This window comes from Etheostoma cragini, chromosome 15, assembly GCF_013103735.1.
Source record: "Etheostoma cragini isolate CJK2018 chromosome 15, CSU_Ecrag_1.0, whole genome shotgun sequence".
Lineage (NCBI taxonomy): Eukaryota > Metazoa > Chordata > Actinopteri > Perciformes > Percidae > Etheostoma > Etheostoma cragini.
Genome location: NC_048421.1, coordinates 13,414,773 through 13,437,353, shown reverse-complemented (window position 1 = coordinate 13,437,353; position 22,581 = coordinate 13,414,773). Strand labels below are relative to the sequence as shown.

The window sequence follows — 22,581 nt, the reverse complement described above, 5'->3', positions numbered from 1 at the left end:
GTCTATGCAATAGAACGGTGCAACATTTTTGAAATTGGTGCTAAATGAACAGAGAAACAGTGAAGAAAAAAAACAACTGTGATATTCCCTTTTGCACAAAAGGTAGAAAACCTACAACTACCAGAATGCACTGCGCTGCACCGGACCAATAAATGCTCCCGCTGGTGGGTGATGCAATGCAAGCTCGTCCGATTAAATGACAGAATGACGGCCGGCTGGTAACAAACAATCTCGTATAACAGTTAAACTGTAAGCTGAAATATGTTTCTGAAAACATTAAGTGGCTTTCTCTCTCGATCCGCTTTAAACTCTTTGTGTCTGTATGCAAAGTACGGTCTGTAGTTACAGCAAAACAGCATTAGACGCAAAACTCATCACTTGGAAGTTTTTTTTCTGGACCATGAGTAGAGAGATCTGGACACTAAGATGGAGGGATGTTTAACATAATTCATTTAATACTAACATGATATAAAGTTGGTTAAAAAACTGCAAAGTATTACTTTAACACTTTTATGTTGGATCGTTCCATGGAGCCCTGTCTTAATGGAGCATGTAATAAAAAGCTGCTTCTTCAAAGGATAACCTTCTTTATCATTGTAGGCTCTGAAATAAATTTAGCAGCGTTTTCTTTACTTCTTTTTAAACATATCTAAACCACCTCATTAACCTTATCTAGCAAGCAGAAGCTCATGAAATCCTTTGTTTCAGTGCTCTATCTTGCCAGTGTTAGTTTTATGAATTAATCAAACATCAGTGTCCCGCCCCCACCCATCATCTTAATGACTTCTTGTAAAGTAAATGAGAATGGGCAGGACACATTGCCCGGGGAAGGCTGCATGGGCACAACTTAACGCATTTTGTTTTGGAAGTTGAAATCAAAGAGAAACATAAGCTTTGTGCTAAAGAGAGACAGATTAATTACCAATGAAACTTTATAAATCATAGATTGTGGTCTAGACCTACTATCTCTGTGAAGTGTCTCGAAATGTAATTGTTGTTATGATTAGATACTGTAAATAAAATAAAATTGAATGGATGTTTTGTATTCACCACATTAGTGAAATAGAAATGAAACATGACTTCCTCACCTTCTATGCATGTTTCATTCTTGCTTTTTTGATTCTGTTTATCAAGTCTTGATGCAGCGATGCCAAGCAGAAATTTTCCCACCTACATGCTGGTACATATTAATATCTGCACAAGATAAGCTCCAGATTACACAATCATTGTTCATACTACTCTACTTGCTTTAATTAAACAATTCTGTGTTCTCAACCCTTTGAGTTCGACACGCTGTATCAGATGAAAAGCACCAGCAAAATATAATCTCCAACAATCAGTTATGGAAATCATTTTCAGTAAATGAGAGGACAATAGATCATGCAATTCCATTAGCTGCTAAGGCTGCTATTTCTATCCCAGTGAAAGGGGTGATAGTTTAAGTGGCCCAAGACAGCTGCCTTTCAGCAAAGGCCCGTGACAACACAAAAAGAAGCGGAACCAAGAGAAAAGGCGAGTTTGGGAGTCTTCAGCAGTATTTTTTTAATTACTCATCATAATGACTCCATTTAGCTGTTCAATGACCCATTTTACGGCATTGAACAGGCATGGGAAGCTCTCTGTCCTTGGCAGGGTCAGTCCTGCAGCTGTCCTTTAATGCCCCCCCCCCCCCAAATTGGGTTTTAACAGACCAGATTTCCCCTATAAACAAATTCACACATGTTCAAAGTAGCTCCAAAAAGGAAACAGTTATTTATATTTTTGTGATTATTTTTCATGTATGTTGTTGTGCATCAGATAAAGATAGGTTTGTCACATTGGCGTCCACCATGAAGTTGGCACAGAGAAGCTTTGAAGATAAACAATGTGTCCTATGTGCACAGTAAGATTTTGGTAATGATTATGTAGATGCTGCTTGATGTAGCATCTATGTTCAGGTTACAGTTAGAGGGAGTCTATTGTTATGTGAATTCACCTCATTAAAATAGTTTTACTAAAATAATGTATGCAACACCTTATTTTGTAACACTATGTGGAACTTGTTTTCTTGTAGAGACACTAAAAAGGGAATATTTAATAGAGCAGTATCCATCCACCATGCTCGCTCTTTTGAACACAGACTTATCCAACGACTCTACTCCGATGTGTTGGTTTTCATAAGACATGATGTATGTGACGATGGGTCAGGTTGCAGCCTTGGAGGAACAGTGCAGGGTGGGGGGAAGAGTGGAGATGCTGAGGAGAAACAGACCCCATATGGTCTTCAGGAGCTGGAGTTTCTGGCACATCTCCAGGATGCTGACCCAGACCATTGAAAGGTTGAGCACTGGCACCAGTCTGACTGATTCTGCCCAGCTGCTGACGTGCAGAGCAGCACACATTGATATGAGGACAAAAATAGCTGGTTGGGATGCACAGCTTGACGCAACTGTTCAGAATTTAAATCACTGCCAATTTACTCTGTCCAATGTCAACTTTCTATGAGATGACTACTGTCGCAGTGTACCAATATTTAGTTATTGTGTAGAAAGGATGTTTGAGATAATTTCATTTGATCCGTGCTATCATAAGTGGATGCTTTACGAAAAAATCTAGTTTGGAAGACTGGCTGGGTGCAGTCTATTTGAAATATGAGAAGTTAAAATATACAGAAAAGAAGTAGCCCCAAGTCAAATTATGTGTACCCCCCTCATCTAAAAGAGTCAAAACATCTGTGTGTGCACAGATACATTGTGCCCCTTCCTCACTGAAGAGATTAGTGTGCTGAAGTAGTTTATATTGCCTTGTTATATTATGTCTTAGCTTCCATTGGCCAGTGGCCAAACAGAAATACATCTTAGTGAAAAAAGTGTGAAAATGTCACAAGAGTGTCGCTTTGCAATAACATAACCATTTTATGCTCCTTGCGCGGTAAACTTCTGTCAGAGCAGACTGGCTAAAACTATTGCTGGTCTTTGAAAGGGCAACTGATGTAGAATCATATAATCATTACCAACAACATTAAATAAAAAAAAAAACAGTTTCTCTATAACAAAATGAATAACTAACTGGGGTTGTGTTGGGATAGCAAAATACAGGTGCTTCAAACTGACCAAGAGATAACTGAACCGGGGGATAAGTTATTAGATTTACATTTTTGCTACAGTTATACTCAAGACGTTCAGTTACTGGTTTTACATCTGAGTGACTCATTCTCAGTTAAGCCTGAAGGTATGGAAGTGGAGAGCAACACAGCTAGTTTCCCCTGTGGAGAATAAAAGAGTTTGCGCTGCCTGTTGAACCCACAAACAACAAGCCATAAGCAAAGTAACACACACACACACACACACACACGCACGCACGCACGCACGCACGCACACAGACACACACACACACACATATACACACACACACACACACACACACACACTCACACACACTCACACTCACACTCACACTCACAAACACACACGCACGCGCAAACACACACAAGTGCACACACAAACAGAAGAATACTTCCATCTAACTTGGCCATGTGCATGCGTATGCACACAGTAAACTTTGAAATTGCCTTTCTAAAAATAGACGTGCAGTAATACTTACCGAACCCTCAACCGTAGAAAATGCTATTGACGGTAAAAAACACATTTGGAGACAGAATGGGTTTCCTGATAGCTTCATGAAAGCAAGATACCGGTGTGCTATTCCTTCACTCATTCAATATTTAACTAGCATGGCATGCTTTCTAGAGCACACATAATGATGTAATGGCTTGACAGAAAAATATAACATGACTGGTTATAGACTTAACTGCTAAGGTACAAAATGACTGCACTACTAGCATGTGTGAGAGGTTTTGGTCCACTGAAACTAAAAAATTAACCATGACACATTTTAAGACATTTATTTACTGAGATTTGCTTAAATCTTTTAAAACCACTACTGCATGAAACTTCCACTTTGTCATGTAAATGTTAAAATCTAAGATATCTCAAGTTAAATTGTATGTGCTACTTTATATACAATTTAAATAAAATAGATGGATCGAGGCACAGTGTGGTTTAACAATCTTACAAGCTCCTACAAGAGTTACATGCAATTTATTTGGGATTTCAATTGTGTGATTCTGCTAATAGTTCACCTAATGATACTGTACCAATGCTTGATTATCAGTTTAGTAATTATACTATTGTCAGATGTGTTGTCCTCCTTTTCTAAATAAGAATTAATGAAGGGACTCTAAGACAATTCCTACAAAATGTTCTTTGGACCAACTTTTTTACCTTTAAAAAATAAATATTACTCAAAATAATGTATTTATTGGAAATTTAACAAAATTGTGATGCACAAACAATAGCTCTATGCTCAAGGGCTCGTTCACTGCAATATCTTCTAACCCTTCCACCCTATCTCCTCCATATGTGCCAAAAAAAACACATGGAAATTATCTTCTGATGCTACTATTTGGTATTGTTTACATATAATAAAAATCACAAACAGGAAATCAAATCCAATTATGAACTTAAAATAGGAAATAGAAAAAAACTCGCCTTTCTTTCAGCCAAGAAGAAAAATAACATTACCCTGAATTTGCAAGAAATTCACCAAGTAAATAATATCAACCACTATGTTCCTTCAAGAAAACTTAAATTTATTTCACATTCTGCTAGAATTTTAGATTTTTTGATTATGTGTTCATCATCATATTCAAAATGTAAAGTACAGTACTTTCTGTCATTATTTTATTATATAATAATCTCTTTAAAAACCTGGCACTCTAACTGCGATGCCTCTTGTGTTGTTTTAACATGAGGAAGCTGGGCACTTAACCTTTGCCACATTAAGGAAAACCCTGTTGTTGACATTTTATTTCAGAAGTGCATTCACAATCTTTTGTTTAAGCCATTTCTGTGCTCTGTGAACAGACTAGACCCCGGGTTAAATGTAGAAAACCTATTAAGTAACTCTGGGGCTGTTTTGTTTTGCATGAGAAATCATTCATTTAATGTCTGTTCCTTGCCTCGTACAGTGGATTCTTCTTTTTTCCTTCCAGGCGAGCTCTGAATAGTAATGAATAGTAACAGAATGGCACTCTGTGACCAAAAGTGGCCTTGCACACACGCATGTAACAAAGACATGCACTCCCATGTCCGCTTTTGCTCTCCAGGATTGTTCATCAGGAACATCTTGTGAAGCAGCGTAATGACTTTTATTCTCGATTAAAGTCAGATCTCTTGAGCGACACGGGCTGTAATTTGTTATTATCTGGAATAAGTGAGGTGGAATGAAAGGATCACAAGTATAACAGGGGATCTGCGTGGTTTTACTCCACTGCCTTTAATGTTTATAGCAGATTTTCTTCAGGGCAGGACAAGCTGAAGAGGGCATTGTGTGCTGGTATTCTGGGATTGACTGAAAAGAACAGTTATGAACAAGTGCACATTGAAAGAGAGACTAATGCAAGGAGGCTCTTTTCAGGAAAAGAAAGGATTCACGATACATTGTGAAATTTCATTAGAGATGCATGAATTCTTGTAAAGCGCACACTGTTTTCTTTTTCAGCCCTAATGAGTTTCAGTATCTCTGAACGTTTGGCATGTTCTCTGATTTTCTCATGAGGGAACGTTAAAGGCATCTGAGAAAAAACATATGGTGCATGAAACACTGATGTTGCAGTAATGCTCTTGTCCAGCAGCTTCCAAGTTAAGATCACATCAAGAAGCAGCGGCAGAATATCTCGAGCACTGCTGCCACGATTAAATTAAGACCTACAGCGGAGCAAAATCTCAGCAACAGCTCTGGAATTAATTTAAAATTAGTCCAATCATCAGTGCCATCATGAGACCTGAATTCAAACTGTGATTCTGAGGCTTGCAAAGCCAGTATCAAGCATCCCACAGTTCACTTGTTCTAATTGATATCACCATTCAACATTTTAAATGGTTTAAAATATCAGTTTTCCTTTTCTTCAAACATGGTTATTTCAACATTTCAGTAAGATGACCTCTTTATATTGAAAGGACTTATTTTCAGTTCACATTATATTTTATATTCTAAAATTTAAATAGTCAGTTAGTTGTGATCAGTCAGGTTATGTGGATAGCTTTAAAGGCATGATTCACTGTGTAAAGGACAACAGGTATAAGCTCACCATAAAAAAGGAGCTTGCAGTTTAATTGTTGAGATCAGAGGAGACTTGGAGGACTGTGATATGTAAAAACCTGGATTTGCTGCATAGCTGATGAGCAGCCTTAAGGCAGACAAAACTTGTTTGCAGAGTTTGTCAAGATGACAGAGTGCTGTAAAATCCTCATGTTTAAATTGATGTAATCCCTAAACCAGTCCTGATTGAACCATTCACTATGTACAACTGAGTAAGACACCCTACCGTTTCTGGTGGGTGATGCTTATCTTGGACATGATCTGGCATAACAAATATAAGTAATTTCACCTTATTCAACTCAAGCAGCTCGTGCACAGGGGAGTTGGATTGTAGGGTCCATAGAGCTGCACTGTACATATGTTAACACGGAGACATGCAAGGCCACAAACCAGGGCAGTCAAAGTGTGCAGAGTGCCCACACACTGAGAGTGCGCTCAAGCAGTTTACGAGGGAACGTCCAAGCCACTCAACTAAATGTGCAGAAGAGAGATGATGCAGACTTCTGTACACATTTCCTTTTAAGTTCATTAGAAAGTGGTCCAAGCTCCAACCTTCTGCACGCTTGCTCTTGCCCATTCATATATTCTACACTGGCAAATGTTAACAATCAATTTGGCTCTGCAGACACGATTCCTGCGACTGTTCATTTATCCACTCATGAATATGGAATCATTCAGACCTCACTGGCTCTTTTTACAGTAATGTGAGTAGCGAAGCCTCGGAAAATCTCTCCTGACCACAGCGGGTCTTACTTCACAGGTGAGAGCATTTTATTCTCCCTGCTTCCCTCTGCAATAGGCCTACTCAATAAATCACAGACAACCCTCTGCCTTTACTCTGCAGCCGCTAAGACACCAATGTCAATGGCTGTGAGGATGAATTGTGATGACTCAGCAGCAACCTCTTGGCTAAAAGAAACCTGCTTTTGCTTTCTATTTCAGAAATTTTAAAACAAATGTGTAAAATACTTCAAAGTTAAATTCTATATAGAAAATGCCCTCAGATGTTTTTGGCCATTGATTCCTGCAATATGAGTGATGATTAATTTGATTGCCTCCTTCGACTAAAATGAATAATTAAAAAGGGAAAATGAACAGACATCATCTATAATACAAAGAGTAGAAAGTAACTTGAGAAACAAGCATGTACAGGTATTGTTGTCTGTGAGAGATCTGGTAAAAAAACTGGTGTACAGTAACAATTCATGGTTCGGTTTACAGTGTACCTTAGAGACAAAAAAATCTCAAAATGAGTTTTGCAAAAGCATTTTATGTTGCACTGTTTCATTCACTGTAAATAACTGTAAATAACACATCACTTTAAACAAACTAATTATATTACTCATAATTGTATTTGAGGCCGATGCCATAAATGAGAACAACCTGTTCACTGCAGCTATTTCCTCCATTTCCTCAATCAGCACTTATAGAATGGATAGGGTAACAAGTTAAGTGTCTGCACTAAAGGCATTATTCAGTGTCTTTGTATTGATGGGTCTTGTCAGAGTTGATTCATTAAAGTGTTTGAGTGGAGCTGGTTATGCACTTTGGGGTCTGATGAAGCTACAGTGTCAAGACTTAAGCCAAGCAGTTGGTTCAAGCCTATGCATTGTGCATTCTGCTGCAATGGAGAAATGAATTGATACACGGTACATAAAAGTGCATTGTGTACAGTCGTAAAACAGTATCTGAGTCATCCAAGGATTGAACTTGTTATTAAATTCGGTAAAGATGCCAACTCGTTGCTCAAAATTATTCACTCAGTTTTTCAAGCATAATGTATTCAACTACTCAAACATATTTTGGAAGTTAATATAGCACATCAAGTTCATATACTTTTGTATTTACTTTGTATTGTTGCACCATTAAATGTAGCCTACGTTCTGTTTTTCAGAGATTGTCATTAAGTGCTTGCTATTAATTTTGTTGCCATTATTTTTCAATCTTACCCGGTTACTGCGAGTGTGAACTAATACCGACATACAAACTAAATCTTACTGAGGCTTATTTAGTGACCTGACTGATGAGTGTATCCGCTATACTCTATATCTGAAATACAAATAATTGACACTATCTGATATAGACCAACATATGCCTAACCCTCGGCTTTCTTGTAATGCTAATGATGCGCTAATTGTATTTTGTAGGTAAAATATTCTCACACTATTTGGGTTCAATATAATTGAGCAAACTTAACGCCACTGGAAACTTGTGCTGACTGGTGATTAAACTAAAGTGTTTTCTAATTCTCGAAAAAGGGTTCCTTTTAGAATAGATCTTTCATCTATTATGGGTAATGTAATAGAGTCTGTTCCACACTAGAAATATCTTAAATAAAGATCTTTTGATCTGCATATTTAGCAACTCATCAAAAAGCTGCATTTGGGTTTTTAGTTTTAGAAACAAGTCTTTTTTTAAGCCAAAATGAGACACTTTCTTAAACAGTAGAAATGTTTACTTACTCGTCTTCATTCTTTTGACTCAATAGAAAAATCCAAAGTTTTTTTATACATCACTTTCTGGCTTTACTCTATTATACTGTTTTTATTTATTATTTGCTATAATTAGGTTAAATGAATTAATCATGGCACAATAATAAATTGGGAAAAGCTCTATGTGTTCACTGACAAATACCTTAAGCACAAAAAAGTATTGCTTTCAAATTCAAAGCCTTCGCAATCCTAGTTTATTAGTGGAATGGCTGCTAAAGTTTCAGCTTCATCAGCATGCAATAACAGTTCTTTGATTTAAATAAAAAATGACATGCTGTTCACTGAGATGGATCACCTGTCTCATATAACATAAACACAAACAAAAATAAATTCACCTGGTGTCTCTTGGTTAAATGATTAAAATCACAGATTCTAAAGGGGCACACAGACAACATACACGCCCTATCTCAAGGTTTACAGTTGCATGTAGCTGTATGTGGTTTAACTAAAGTTGAAGTTCAAATATTACTACATACCAAATAAGTTACATCTTATAAAGGAGCTTTTTTAGCTGTAGATGCTTTTTTTAAAGATCCCATGGCATGAAAGTTTCACTAAATAGATGTTTTCTGACATTAATATGAGTTCCCCCAGCCTGCCTATGGTTCTCCAAGGGCTAGAAATGGCGATAGGTGTAAACCGTGCCCTGGGTATCCTGTTCTGACTATGAGAAAATTAAAAAGCTCAGATAGGCCGATCTGGAATCTTGCTCCTTATGAGGTCCTAAGAGGCAAGGTTACCTCCCCTTTCTCTGCTTTGCCTGCCCAGAGAACCCACGAGAAAGCGACATCATGGCTTTCAAACGAACACAGTGGGAAGTGGTCAAGGCCACACCCCGAACCTTCACCTTGACCCCTCTTCTCTCCTCCTCAAAAGCTACAGACTCAGATATGGCACATACTAAGGAAAGCTCATTGTGGGACTGGCTCTAGAGGCTGTAATTCTCCACCAAGGCTGAATTTAGGGAAAGAGACTTCAGATATGGAATTAGGGGACCACTACGGTTTATATAAAAGCATCCAAAGAGCACCATGTCATAGGACCTTTAAAGATTATTTTTTGGCATTTTAGGCCATATGACAGGGCAGGTGAATAAATGAAAGGGGAGAGAGAGAGGTGTTGACATGCAGCAAAGGGTCGCAGATTAGAGTCAAACCCGGGCTCGCTGCGTGTAGATGTTTTTATTCAGTTTCTTAAGGTTCCTTTGTCAAGTCACTAAGACATCATAAGTGTCATTAAAACACAGTGGGATGACATTCAACAAATTATCAGCAATAAACAAGCAAAATGTATCTTTCTCTAACACACACATCAAACACTTGTATACCTATACAATATGTGGATGTACTGGTAACATATTCTCTAATCTTTGATTTCTCACCAGCATGTAGTTGGTTACAAATGTTTGACATTGAATACAATTGCAACATCTCTAATTCTCTATCGGCTCCTTACTTATTTGGGTTATCTGAGGGATTCACGTACATTGAGGCTAATGTCTCATCACTAATGCTGAAGCACAGACACAGACCCAGTTTCCCCCTGCTTGCCTCCTTCTCTCATCTCTTCCTGATTTGGTTTTCCCTCAAGAGGTTTTACTATCTAATGAGATTTCAGTGGTAGTGAACAAAGGTGGAACAGACGTTTTGCATACCTTGACCTTGGACACCCTACCAACCTATGTTAGAACTGATCTTAGTTTGTAGTTTAAAAGTAATTTGAATGTAGATTCTCAGGTGGCCATGCAGTGAATGTGCCAAACTGACTTTTTAAAGATAGCTGCATCCGTCAAACTAATAAAATAAGCTGCTTATTTTGATTATCAACACAGTGACATCCACAAGTGTTTAAGCTATTTGTTTACCAGCACTTTGATTTACTCCTCTGAATATCAGCCCGCTTTTTGTGCTAATCACAGATGTTCATATCACAGTGGTAATAAAAATAACACATGTCATGCAGCATCATTGAGCAGCTTGCACTCTAGGCTGCTTTAATGCAGTGGGATATGCCAAAATTGACTAGCTGCATCACGGGATGAGATGACTGCTTCAGATAGCTGGGCTGATGTCTCAGTGGGGAACATCATGTACGCCTTTTCCACTTATCTTTCAGCTTCTTTTGTTAAACAAAAACTTCTGGCATGTCCTTTAATCACACAAAACATCTGTGCACACCAGTTCATCATTAGCTGTGTTGCAATCCTGCGTTTATCTTTGGTAGTTGTGCATGCCGTATTTCCGTCAGGCACACTGTATTTAAATTGATTGAGCCTTTAGTGTGGAGCACTACACAAAACCTGCTTGACTAGTTCTCAAATGGCACTTTTGACTTTACTTTCTAGATTGCTCACTGGGAGACTTCTTGTTGCTGGGAACATACATTGTATTCTCTACATGTACATACTGCTGGAAAAAATGTCTGAAACAATCAAAAAGTCACTCTGAACTGTCTGATGGTATAATTTGATCACAACTCACTCAACTTTTGGCCCATGTCTGCAACATAAAAGTTGCATTAAGGATCTATTTTGAATTCAAGTCGCATTTCATTCTTCATCCTTCATGCTCACTTTGTGAGCTAATGTCTCCATTCCTCTTTTGCCATGACATGGTTTACTGTGGCAGATTATTTTATTTTAAATTAGTATTCTTTGGGCATTTTTAGGCCTTTGTTTGACAGGACAGCTGAAGAAAAGAAAGGGAAGAAAGGGGGTAATGACATGCATCAAAGGGCCGCAGGTCTGAGTCTAACCCCGTCTTGCTGCGTCAAGGAGTAAACCTCTATACGTGGGCGCCCGCTTCAACAACTGAGCTATGCGTGCACCCCCACATTCGTGCATTTTTATTCTGCCATCCAGCACCTGGCTTGTGCTGGACTTTTTGTGCCTTTTCCAACATCTGTTTGTGCTGGCTGTGTTCCTGGGCTTTCTCTCTTTGCTTCCAGAACTCCTCCGGGCTGGTCACCTATGACACATTTCTTGCCCAGTGTGCATGTTCCTCCACCTGTTAACTATAACAGGAAGTTGGCCCAATGCAGCTCCATTTCTAACATGACCATGCAACTTTTAGTTTTTTTTGAAACATTACTAAACATGTTTTTCACTATAACTTTGGTTCCCTTTGTTAATAAGCATAATTTCAGCTCTTATGCATAGTTTTAAGCCTTTAATGGGACAGTTCACCTCAAAATTAATTTTCCTCTTACCTGTCGTGCTATTTATCAATCTGGAGTGTTTTGGTGTGAGTTGCCCAGTGTTAGAGATATCAGACATAGAGATGTCTGCTTTCTCTCAAATATAATGGAACGAGATGGCACCTGGCTTGTGGTGCTCAAAGTGCCAAAAAAACATTTGAAAAATTCAACAGCAGTATCCCTTTACTGATATTATGACCCGGTTACACAAGACAATCCACAGACCTGGTTATGAGGAGTTTCATAAAGGAACTATTTTCTTTCTACTGAACTACTTCCACCAACCGTATCACTGCGAAAAAGGAAGCATACTCATTGACGAGAGCCTGTGAATGTTTTATTTTTTATTTGAAGAGGAAAGGTAAACTATCTTGCTGGTAATGCCTGATGTCTTATACAGAAACTCTGGCACAGGCAACACCAGTGATGGTAACTGACACAAAAATAAAGTCATACTCCATGAATAAGTGACCAAGAGCCAACAGAAATGTTTAGTGATTAAGTTGTACATCACAATGCTAAATACTGCAATAAAAACACTGCTCTCCCATATATTTTTTTGCCTAAGATCAATAGTAAGATGGTTGATGGCCTGCTCATTGCTTTATTGTAGAAATAGAAAACTTAAGTGGTTAATGAGCTCTATTTATTGACAACGACTTAGAAAATACATTTTGATAACCAAAAATCTAATTTGGAAAAGTATGAATAATTGGATTATGGTCTTATCAAACGCATCAAAACTGCAAGCATATTATAGTCCAATCATGCTATAACACATTACATGTATAAATGAATGCCCCTTTAAAGGCCCCTACTATCTTCTCAATCAGCTTCTTACTATGAGTAATGGGGACCTACAAGAACACAAAACTTCCTGCCAAACAGTTCACATGATAGATTGCTCTTGTTGATGGTATAAAATAAAAAAGACAATGTCTCGGGTTCTGCTGCATCAATTTAAATACTTAAAAAAAAAACTGTCCATCTTGAGTCTGACAGTGTTATAGGAGTGCAATGCTAAATCAGTGGAGTAATCCTTTTAAGAAAGGCTAACATATTTATGAGTGCATTTTCCATTGTAAGTTATATAGTTAGTTTGTTTGGGCTTTCCTTACTTAGATAAAACCGCACATCTGTGTAGTATGCTAAATTGACATGTTGAAAGGCAGCCAAAGACTGTTTTATGTCTTTGGGCTAAGAAGGTCAAAGTACAGCTAAGAACAAGAAACTACCATAGAGAAACACATTACTGGAGATGTGTTCATGGGAAAAATTAAAGTATCAGGTCTGTGGACCTAACATGGCCCATGGCTGCTTTAAAGCTACACTTCATAACAGCCTCTCAGCTGCAGCTGCCTCTTCTGTACCAGCATTAATGGTTTTGGAAGCACCACTAACAATGTCCCTACAATGTAAACCTCTCAGAGCTCTCCTGAAAAGCACAGGCGCTCGATATTACTCCACGGTCGCATTAGTAAAGTATGAGAATAAATTAAACATTCTCCTGAACACCCCATTAGTAAAAATTATCTTTTCACAGCCTTCTACAACCACCATCTATCACACAAAATCTCTGAGGCAGAAAAACCTCCAGTCTTATTTTTCTCTCTGTCTCTCTCCTCATTTGTCTCTCTTTCTCCCCTTTTTCACTTCTGCATCTAATCCAGACCCATTTGGGGCATGATGTATGAAACATAGTCCTAAAAGTGATACTGATGCTTGCAGAAAAAAAAAAAGTCAGCATTGCTTGTTCTAAATTTAAATGATTGTGAATGAACGTTTTCATTGATTCCTAATTTTCCCAAACTACTTTGGGGTGTCTCTGTGTCTCTGTTTTTTTTTTTTTTTTTGATTTTCTGGATTACTTGTATTTCTTGGAACTCTGCTATTGTGACCGTCTCATGGTTTTTTTTCAGTGTCGCTGCCCTTTAAAGTCAACTCTTCGCTCGTCTGTCAGGCTCATTGAAGGGTAACATTATGAGGTATTGAAGGCATACACGTAGTGTTTCTCTTCTGGCACATTCGTTGCACACACTTTAATGCACTTTAAGTTAACTGCTCCTCCCTCTTCAGTAAGAAAAGACTGAATAAAACAATGTTTTACCTGACAACTGAGGGTGCACTATTATTTATTTGTTTTTAGAAATGGCTGTAACAAGCATATTTTTGGAATATCCCAAAAATCTGAAACACCAAAACCCAATTTTAATCTTCTTATCACACACATTACCTCACTCAGTTTCTAACAATACCTAAAATCCAGACACTGAATAGTTTTGCACATTCACACTGTTTTTCACACTATTATATCACATGAAACACACTATATACGTCTCATGATGCAGTAGTAAGATATCAGAATAGACTAAAAGAGTTCAAAGAATGTGTGACTAATTATTATTTACAACAAATGCTCAATTGATAGTTGGTCAGTTCATCTAAATAAACACATTGTGAAGTAATCTGGCTTTATCTACAGTTTGTTTGAACTGTGGACCAACTGCTACTCTTGGGTTGGTTTTATGTTGTGTTTTCAAATAGACGAGTGTTTTCTAGGTTGAAGTTGTGCAGTTAAGTTGTATTTTCAGACTACTCTGGCCATAAATGTTTACACTCTTAAATTCTTTACTATGGTGTAGTGACAAACTTAGCTTTAGTCAATAAGTATAACATGCCTTTTTTAAACAAGTGCACTTAAAAGTGGAATTTAAAAGGTATCCGTCTTTGCTTCCGGGAATCCAAATGTTTCTTTTTGCCCATGCTGTGTTATTTATGAAACCTAAAAGCCAAGGCAGAGATTGTGTTCACCTAAGTGTGATTTGCCGCACATTTCTCATGCCTCCTTGCTATACTGTATGTCATTCTGCCTCGCTGCACACCAGCCACCTAAAAGCCTGTATGCTTACATCATCGTTCTACAAGAAGTTTGCCAAAATATCCAGAGCCATCCGATCCAGAGGACCTCGGTAGGACTGAAAAACAAAGTGTACTTTACTACAGATTGTAGCCTTTGCCACCACAGACTCATTATCCAGAGCAGTGTATTGAGGATACACATTACACTTTTTTTATGAAACACCTGTGATACCTCCAGGCCTACCAATATAGATTTAATGTTACGTTGCCTAGTGCAAAGTGAATCATTCTTCAGGTGGTATCAAAGCTGTTAATCTTTCAGTCCTATGACGACGACTAATGCAGGATCACTGAAGCAATAAAAACATGATGTAATGAACTTTCTTTCCTCGCTCGGGGGTTGTAAAAAATCCACTGTTCAATTTACAGTATGATCCCATGTAACCTCAATTTTTGAAATGTTACATGAGAGAGTAATCTGTAAATTGGGACTCTTTAAAACACTACCAAACATTAATATCAGTAAAACACTCTTGAGTAAAATATTGCATTGTTTTCCAAGAAAGTGTTATGCCTTATATTGTACACACACACACACACACACATTCAGAATGGGGAAAAACGTGTGGCTAAGGAAACATTTTTTTTAGGTACCAATCCGGGACCAGAGTTGATCCTTGCAGTCAGAATTTTGTTTTCATGTAATTTTCATACTGTTTAACTCAGCATTAACTGTGAATTCTCTTTACTACAAGCTAATAGCATCACAGTGCCCTTTTTAGCCATTCTGCTACAGTATGATCGGGTATATGTTAGTATAGCACAAAGATTGAAGACAGGAGTAAAAAAGCAAGCTCTGTCATGTGTTGAGGAAAAGTACTCTTTCCTAACTTTAAGTCTTGTGGAGTTAATAAAGATACAATGATGTTAGAAAGAGTTATGTGGGTGGATTTATTTTTGACTCATCTGCCCAGTAACTCCAGTGACAGTAGGTGTTGCTAGGTGCTGTTGATGAAATTCAAAACAAGGTACATTATTATATAAAATATCAGAAAAACTATAGCCGTCTGTTTTAGGTATGTTGTACTGTAGAAACTAATTGAATCACTGCCCACCTATCAACTTCCTATCAGAGGCGGGAAGTGTTGGATTGTTCCTGCCTGACTTGTAAGGCAGTTGACTATTGTCAGTCACGCTATATACAGGCTTTTATATTAAACCTTTCAGGATAGACGGAGGGTGGCAGACCAGTCGTGCTGACCTGTTATATGAGGGTTACAACATGATAGTTGCATTGGGGCAACTTCAAAGATAATTGTTGCTGTTTCAGGGCACAGGGCGCAAAAATTGCACTTTACCACACAAGCCTACTGTAAGAGAAGTGGAATGGCTACTCCTATAGGACTAAGTTGGATCATCCTGAATGGCTGAACATATGCAAATTTCACTGAGGAGATTTTCAGGGGTAAGTGGCATAGAGCCCCATTAAAGGGCTCTGACTACAGTTACGATTTGTGACTATCATCACCATTGCAACGTTTAAATGGTATTTTTAATCTATATTGTTGTACTTAATGGATTCTTTAGAATAATGCTTCCACAAAAGGCTTGCTAAATGGCCGCCCATTTGGTGGCTTTCATTTCAGGATGTTTTGTTTGTGTAATCAGTAAATAATCCTATCATTTACCAACTAAACTAATGATGAGCGTATGTCCCCTTGAAGATTGAGCATTATGGGATTTTAAATGTTATGAAATACTGCAAGCAGACAAAACGTCAACACAGTAGAAGAGGATTTCATATCTGTATCACTATTACATTTAAAATATTTAGTAAATATCCTAGAAAAACTGTTCGAAAAACCATCAATGGATAAAATAAAATGTCTTAATGTCTGTACCAATCAAGGTTTTGTGACATTGACACAGGGCTGCCGTAATAATCAATATTTTTTTCCGTGAATTTTTCCTTGAATTTTTTTCCTTAAAATGTTGTATAATAAAGTGCAAAAAAGCAAAGATATTAAGTTATTATTATAAATAAACAACGAAAAACTTTTAAATAGAAAATGAATCATGAAAAATGGCTAAATCATTTACCACAATAGTTGCTGATTAATTTTCTTTCCATCAAGTCGGTTAATCACGTAATCTCTACATCGATGCAAAAATCCATTAAAGGAAACATTGCTATTAATTAGTCTTCACTGATTTGCATCAAGTCATGCAATGGAAACAAAGCGATATTCAGGAGTTGTTACCTTGGTAGAAATAGTAAAGAAAATCTGACAAAATCTCTATCGCCTCAAAGTATATCGTCAAGTCATCCAAACCTGTGTAACATGGCTGTTAAAAGTTGTGTTTAACTGTGCCTCCTTCATAGACCAACACAAGCTCGCCTGAAACCAAATCCATTGTGCAGTGCGGTATATTGTACTAAATGACAGTTCAAATTGTTAGAACACTTGTCTCTCTGTGCTAGTTAAAAAAAAGAAGCCTTCCCTACAAACCAACACAAGACAAAACACCTCGCAGAGCAAACAGGCAACATATTCAGAAGAATTTTGTACAAGAAGCAATGTTTCATAAATTAAACATTTGATACACAAGGCAGACACAGCTTCTTTGAGGAAGAAAACAACTGACTGTCAGTTCAATGACTATAACAGCTGAACTGTGGGAAGAGGCCTGTCTCCTCCAACAGAACTGAGCAACACTTTACTTCTGCCTATCTTTTCCTTTACATGGACCCGTTAAACTGCCAAACTGTAAGGAAGCAAATGACTGGTGTAAATCATTTGACTTGTTCCCACTACTTGACACACATCAATCACTGTAATGAATTGATGGAGCTCAGTGGAGACAGGACAAGCAGAGATGTCCTGTGCTTAGAGCTATGATTGACTCTTGCCTCAGCGTTAAGGAAGGTACGGCACTGTCTGTTTTGACTCCTTTGTGTGGCAGTGGATGAATAAATAATAACAGATAATTGAATAACTTTTTCAACTTAAACTGAAACAGTTCTCATTATTGCATGAACTTAGTACAAAGACGTTTTATTTCACCTGCAGAAGTTCAGGAGTCCAACACTTTCAGTGTGAGTAGACACAGAGTTTTTAGGTTATTTGTCACTTATCCACTTGCAGAGTACATGGTTAGTCAACAAGCTGCAGAGAAGCAAAAGCACCCCAGGGGACTGTAGCATCACATCTTTCTAAACTTGCTGGACCTCTCTGACTTCAGAGCTCTATCCACAAGCTCTTCAATGTATTACATAGTTTGGAACTTTGGAACACTCAGGAGGCTGGATATACATAAGGATTCTGGAAGAGTGTTCAGTCAGGTGTAACTCTAATTTAGTGTAGAAACATTAGTAAATTCCAAAATTTGTCAATGTTCAAGTGATAAAGCCCTTTAACAGCTGTAGTAATCATGGCTTCTGTCCATTGGGAGCGAAGCAGGAAGTTGAGTGACTCTATTACAGAGTGACAAAGTCTACATAGGGAGGATGATGGATGGAAGAGTGGATGGATGTTCTTACATACTGACAGTCAATATTGCTGTATTTTAAACGTTAACTATCCAGACCAAACTGCATCTTAGAAGACATTGCTTTTCTTGCAACCTTGAAAGCATTTTATCTCAGTCCTTAGTTACGTAAATGTACCATACCTTAACCATTGGGACAGCAGATCAGAAAGTGCGCATGCGAGTCATGTTTGGAATGCTCATGGGGGACTTGTTACATCATGGCACATTCATTGCTATTTTTATCATATTATGCCATTTACATTTGTATGGATTGACACTTTTTTATCCAAATTGTTTTTCAATCTCTGTATGCTTATTGATTAAGATGACTTAATCACCTCAACAAAATGCACAATCTCTTTTACATTGCACCCTGTCCACAATTTCAGCCATTTTGAGATTTCCAGGCACACATGCAAAACACACATGAACTACAAGAACAATGAGTAGCCAGCTGAGCCGTGACACACTGTAAACACTCAGTATGAGAAGGCAGAAATGGAAAAGTCCTACAACAACAAGTGAACTGCTCTTTTTAGAGGCTCAGGCAGCAAATTCATGTAACAGACTATTGAACATTGTCTCAGTCAATGGTGGTCACTGCTCCACTGAATGAGGAATCTTGATAGAGAGCGGCTGTGTTATAGGGCTGATGCTGGACAGCAGCAGCGGAGGAGGAGGTCTAAACTACATCTTAGACAAGATTATGTAACTACAGAGCACCTTCAGTGTTGCATGTAAAGAAATCCAAAGCTGCACAAGATCATGAAGACACAATACAGAGATTGAGCTCTGCCTGGTGTGGATTTTCTCTCTAATCCTCTTCACGAGGCTCTAAGACACAGTAAAAGGGATTTACCACAGAATTTCAGTGTTGCATGTTATTATAACTAACATCATAGAAATTCAGTTGTATCATTCAGAGCCAAAAACGAACAGTTTATTCTGCTCCCCAATCTGGTATAGTACAGCACAGTAAGTTAAACATGTTGTGATACATTCTGGTAAAGACTTAGATGAAAAAATATGGACAATTAATGTGAAGCTACACCCAGCAGCCAGTTAACTTAGGGAGGCTGTGGAGCCTGCTAAACATGCACAAATTAAATTGCTGTGTAGTCTTGTAATACTTGCAAAACTTTATAATTTGAATTGGGGTGCACAGCAATGTGTGTTTTGTGCATCCTGAAGTTCTTAAACAGTTGTTTCTAAAATTAAAATAAATTCTCAGAACCCCAAATGGCTGTCTTCCTGTCAAAGGAGAAAAAAAGCTTCTATTGTGGTCCTAAAAATAGGAACAATTCTCCCACTAAATTTTGTAAACGTCTTCATCCCAAGCCAGGGGTGCGTTTGGCGGTGCTATGGAGCCGTGGCAACACCTGAGCCCAATCACTGCAGAACATTGTAATTTTCGCCAGATATGACATGTGTGCCATTTTTCATGATTTTCCAGAACTCCAAGCCCCTCAAAAATGTGATTGCGCTAAAAACAGAAAACAAAATGGGTTCTTCGCACTGGCAGTGTCCTCTGGAGCCCTTATTAGACAATCAGATTTTATCTATATGATTTCAGTGCTACTCAGATTCATGGTCTGGTTAGCCTTAATACACAGTATTCTGTAGAAAAGCCAACTACTGGATGGTATCAGCTAATTCATCCACTTCACTATGTAGTAGCCAGTAAGATTGCTGCATCTTGGTGTTTTCTGTTGCAGTACGACTGAACTATAAAATCCCTTCTGGAGTGTTGGCTCACACATTGGCCCTCAGAGTGAGCATATTAGATAGATGATGGCACTAAGGAAATTATGTCAACCTTGTGATGGGATGTGCCCAAGGCGCTGTTGACTTTCATCTGATAGCAGTAGCCACTGTGGCCCTGAGTCCTTCTCTCCACCAGTATCACACAAAAAGAATCCTACATTTTGAATTTCTCCACAACCTAGATGTATGTTCCCACACAGAAAGAGATACAGTGCACTGCCAACATGTGTGCAGCATGATTCAAAGTGAGAGAAAGAGTATGCTGGACTGAGTGGCTTTATGTGCATGGGTTTGATGTGCAACTTGGTGTGCGGCAGAAATTAATTTACAGAAGGTAATTGTTAATTTCCAAGGGGAGAGGAGGAGGCAATGAAAAGCAATGAAAGATTGAGTCTACATCACTGTACACAATTGGCACTAATGGGGACAATGATCATCACCAAATAAAACCAATTATGGGGCTGTTATTCCCACACCTCACCATTCTTCATGTCTTCATATGGGCACGGTTATTTAGCCAGCAAAAGCCGATAAAAAGTTGTTGACCACATCCCACCTAGCTAATAAACCCTTATCTGTCCCAACAGTTTGACAGTTAAATAGAAACAGATGACAGCTGTCCAGAAAAACTCAACCAGGGGGGTTGTGGCTATTGTAAAGTCGATGGGATTACCTGGGGGATTAGGAACTTTAAATACAGTAACAACATGTCTTGACAAGGACACAATTACCCTGCCATGTTTGAGGAGAGCTGATAAAGGCATGCAACGTGGATATGATGGCCTGAGTCCCTGTGACATTTGAAAATGGGCTCCTGCAGCTTGCTGACTAGAAGGTTGAAAGCTAACTCATAATATGATTTAACCCATCATAGTACTCACTGAAAATAATGAACAATTTTGGTCAATATACTTTATTTTAGCCACGACTACTGGGTTGTTTGGACCCAATGTTAGTTTTGTTTCTCGTTTTACTGTTGAGTTGTCAAGCAGAATTGAGATATGTTTTGACCCAGTGTTAAACACAAGAAGCTAAGAATTTGATAAATGAACACATTGAAAATTAATTGATGATATACACATTATTAACAATCAGTAAATAATAGACACACACACGTTTAAAAAGAGATAGGATAACTTTTTGCAACTATATCATATGTACTACAGTAATCCTGGGTTAAAACAATCCAAAAAGTTTGATTCTGTAATTTTTTTTGTGCATGTTCAAGACCATTCATGAGACATAATCGTAAAGATCATCTTAATTCCCCAGATGAAATGGTAATACGTTATTAGGAGAACACCACAAAGTCACAAATTATTTCTTCTGGCACTGAAGAACCCTATAACCTGTAAAAGTGAAATCCCTCAGAAGAAACCTTAAAATATATTTTTCCCAGAATCTACTTAACTCAACACATTGAAAGGTCTGCGCACCATTTAGAGTGTAATCGAATTATATTAGATTCCAGACTCTCCTCCATGAGACTCTCATCAACTTAACATTAGGCTTGAAGCTGTGCAAATTATGGAAAGCGTTCGTTTAAAGGCCGGCCTCTCTCTCATGATGAAAGCTTTTGCGATGGTTTAGGGAACACTACAAAGTCACATATCATTTTCTCAGGGTATTAGAAAGTCCAATCAGAATCTATAATGATGAAAAACTCCCTCTCAAAGCCAGAGGTCCAATACTTAACTGCAGTGTCATATTGATGCACGGCCACAGTTCTTTAATTGGTAATGAATACTAAAACTGAGTTTGGTGACTCATAAATAGTTTGACTGAATTATACCTCAAAGAGCTTCACACTATTCTACTACTAAGAAAATAACTTTACTGAAGAAAAAAATTGATAGAATATTCTCTGTACCGCCTTGGTGACTTTTTGTTCCCCATCGTTTAATCATTTATCCCCTATCAAGATATATATTAGTGAAACATACTGTTCATTCTATTAGAGGTCAGGGAAATTTATTTTTCTGAAAAAAAAAAGATGATAATCTCAGTGCCGCCACGGTCACTTTTCCATCTTTTAATCAATTTCTTACCCTATCAAGCTGTGCAATAGAGAAACATACAGGTCATTTGATTAGAGGTCAGGGAAATATATTTTTCTGGCTGGCATTAATAAAAGAAAATATTAGCAAGTTGAAGACTTCTAAAACAGAATTAGTTTTTTTATGTCTCTGTCCCAGTGACAGCTGTGGCTAGAGGCATTGTGTTCCAGGTTGTCCGTCCCACACTTTTGAAAGCGATATCTCAGGACTGCCTAGAGGGAATTTTTTTCAGGTATTACTCAATCATCCACCTTAACTCAGGCATGAATTGATTCGATTTTGGAGCTCAAAGGTCAGGTCACTGTGACTCACATGTTTTCAATTATCATGAATGCAATGCCTCAGGAATGCTTGAAGGGAATAGGGCTGTCGAAATTGGCCCAAAAAATTTTGTTTAAATATTGGCTCTAAAAAAAACACAGAGGTTGGAATATATTCAAATGTCTATTTTGCGCATTATATCCATAAGAGGGCAAACCAATACAACAGGACACATAACAACTTGTGTAACGTTATTCCCCTCTCTCGCTCTCCCTCCCTCT

The 22,581-nt window shown here is 38.0% G+C and overlaps 1 protein-coding gene and 1 long non-coding RNA gene across 2 annotated transcripts in view; one reads left to right on the top strand and one right to left on the bottom strand.

Moving 5' to 3' along the window:
- elfn1a (extracellular leucine-rich repeat and fibronectin type III domain containing 1a) overlaps positions 1-22,581 on the bottom strand; it is a 66,365-nt gene that overhangs the window by 24,275 nt on the left and 19,509 nt on the right. The window lies entirely within an intron of this gene.
- Positions 14-19,489, top strand: LOC117958389. Its single transcript, XR_004659711.1, has 3 exons — positions 14-280; positions 9,748-9,751; positions 19,479-19,489. It is a non-coding gene; the product is annotated as an uncharacterized LOC117958389 (long non-coding RNA).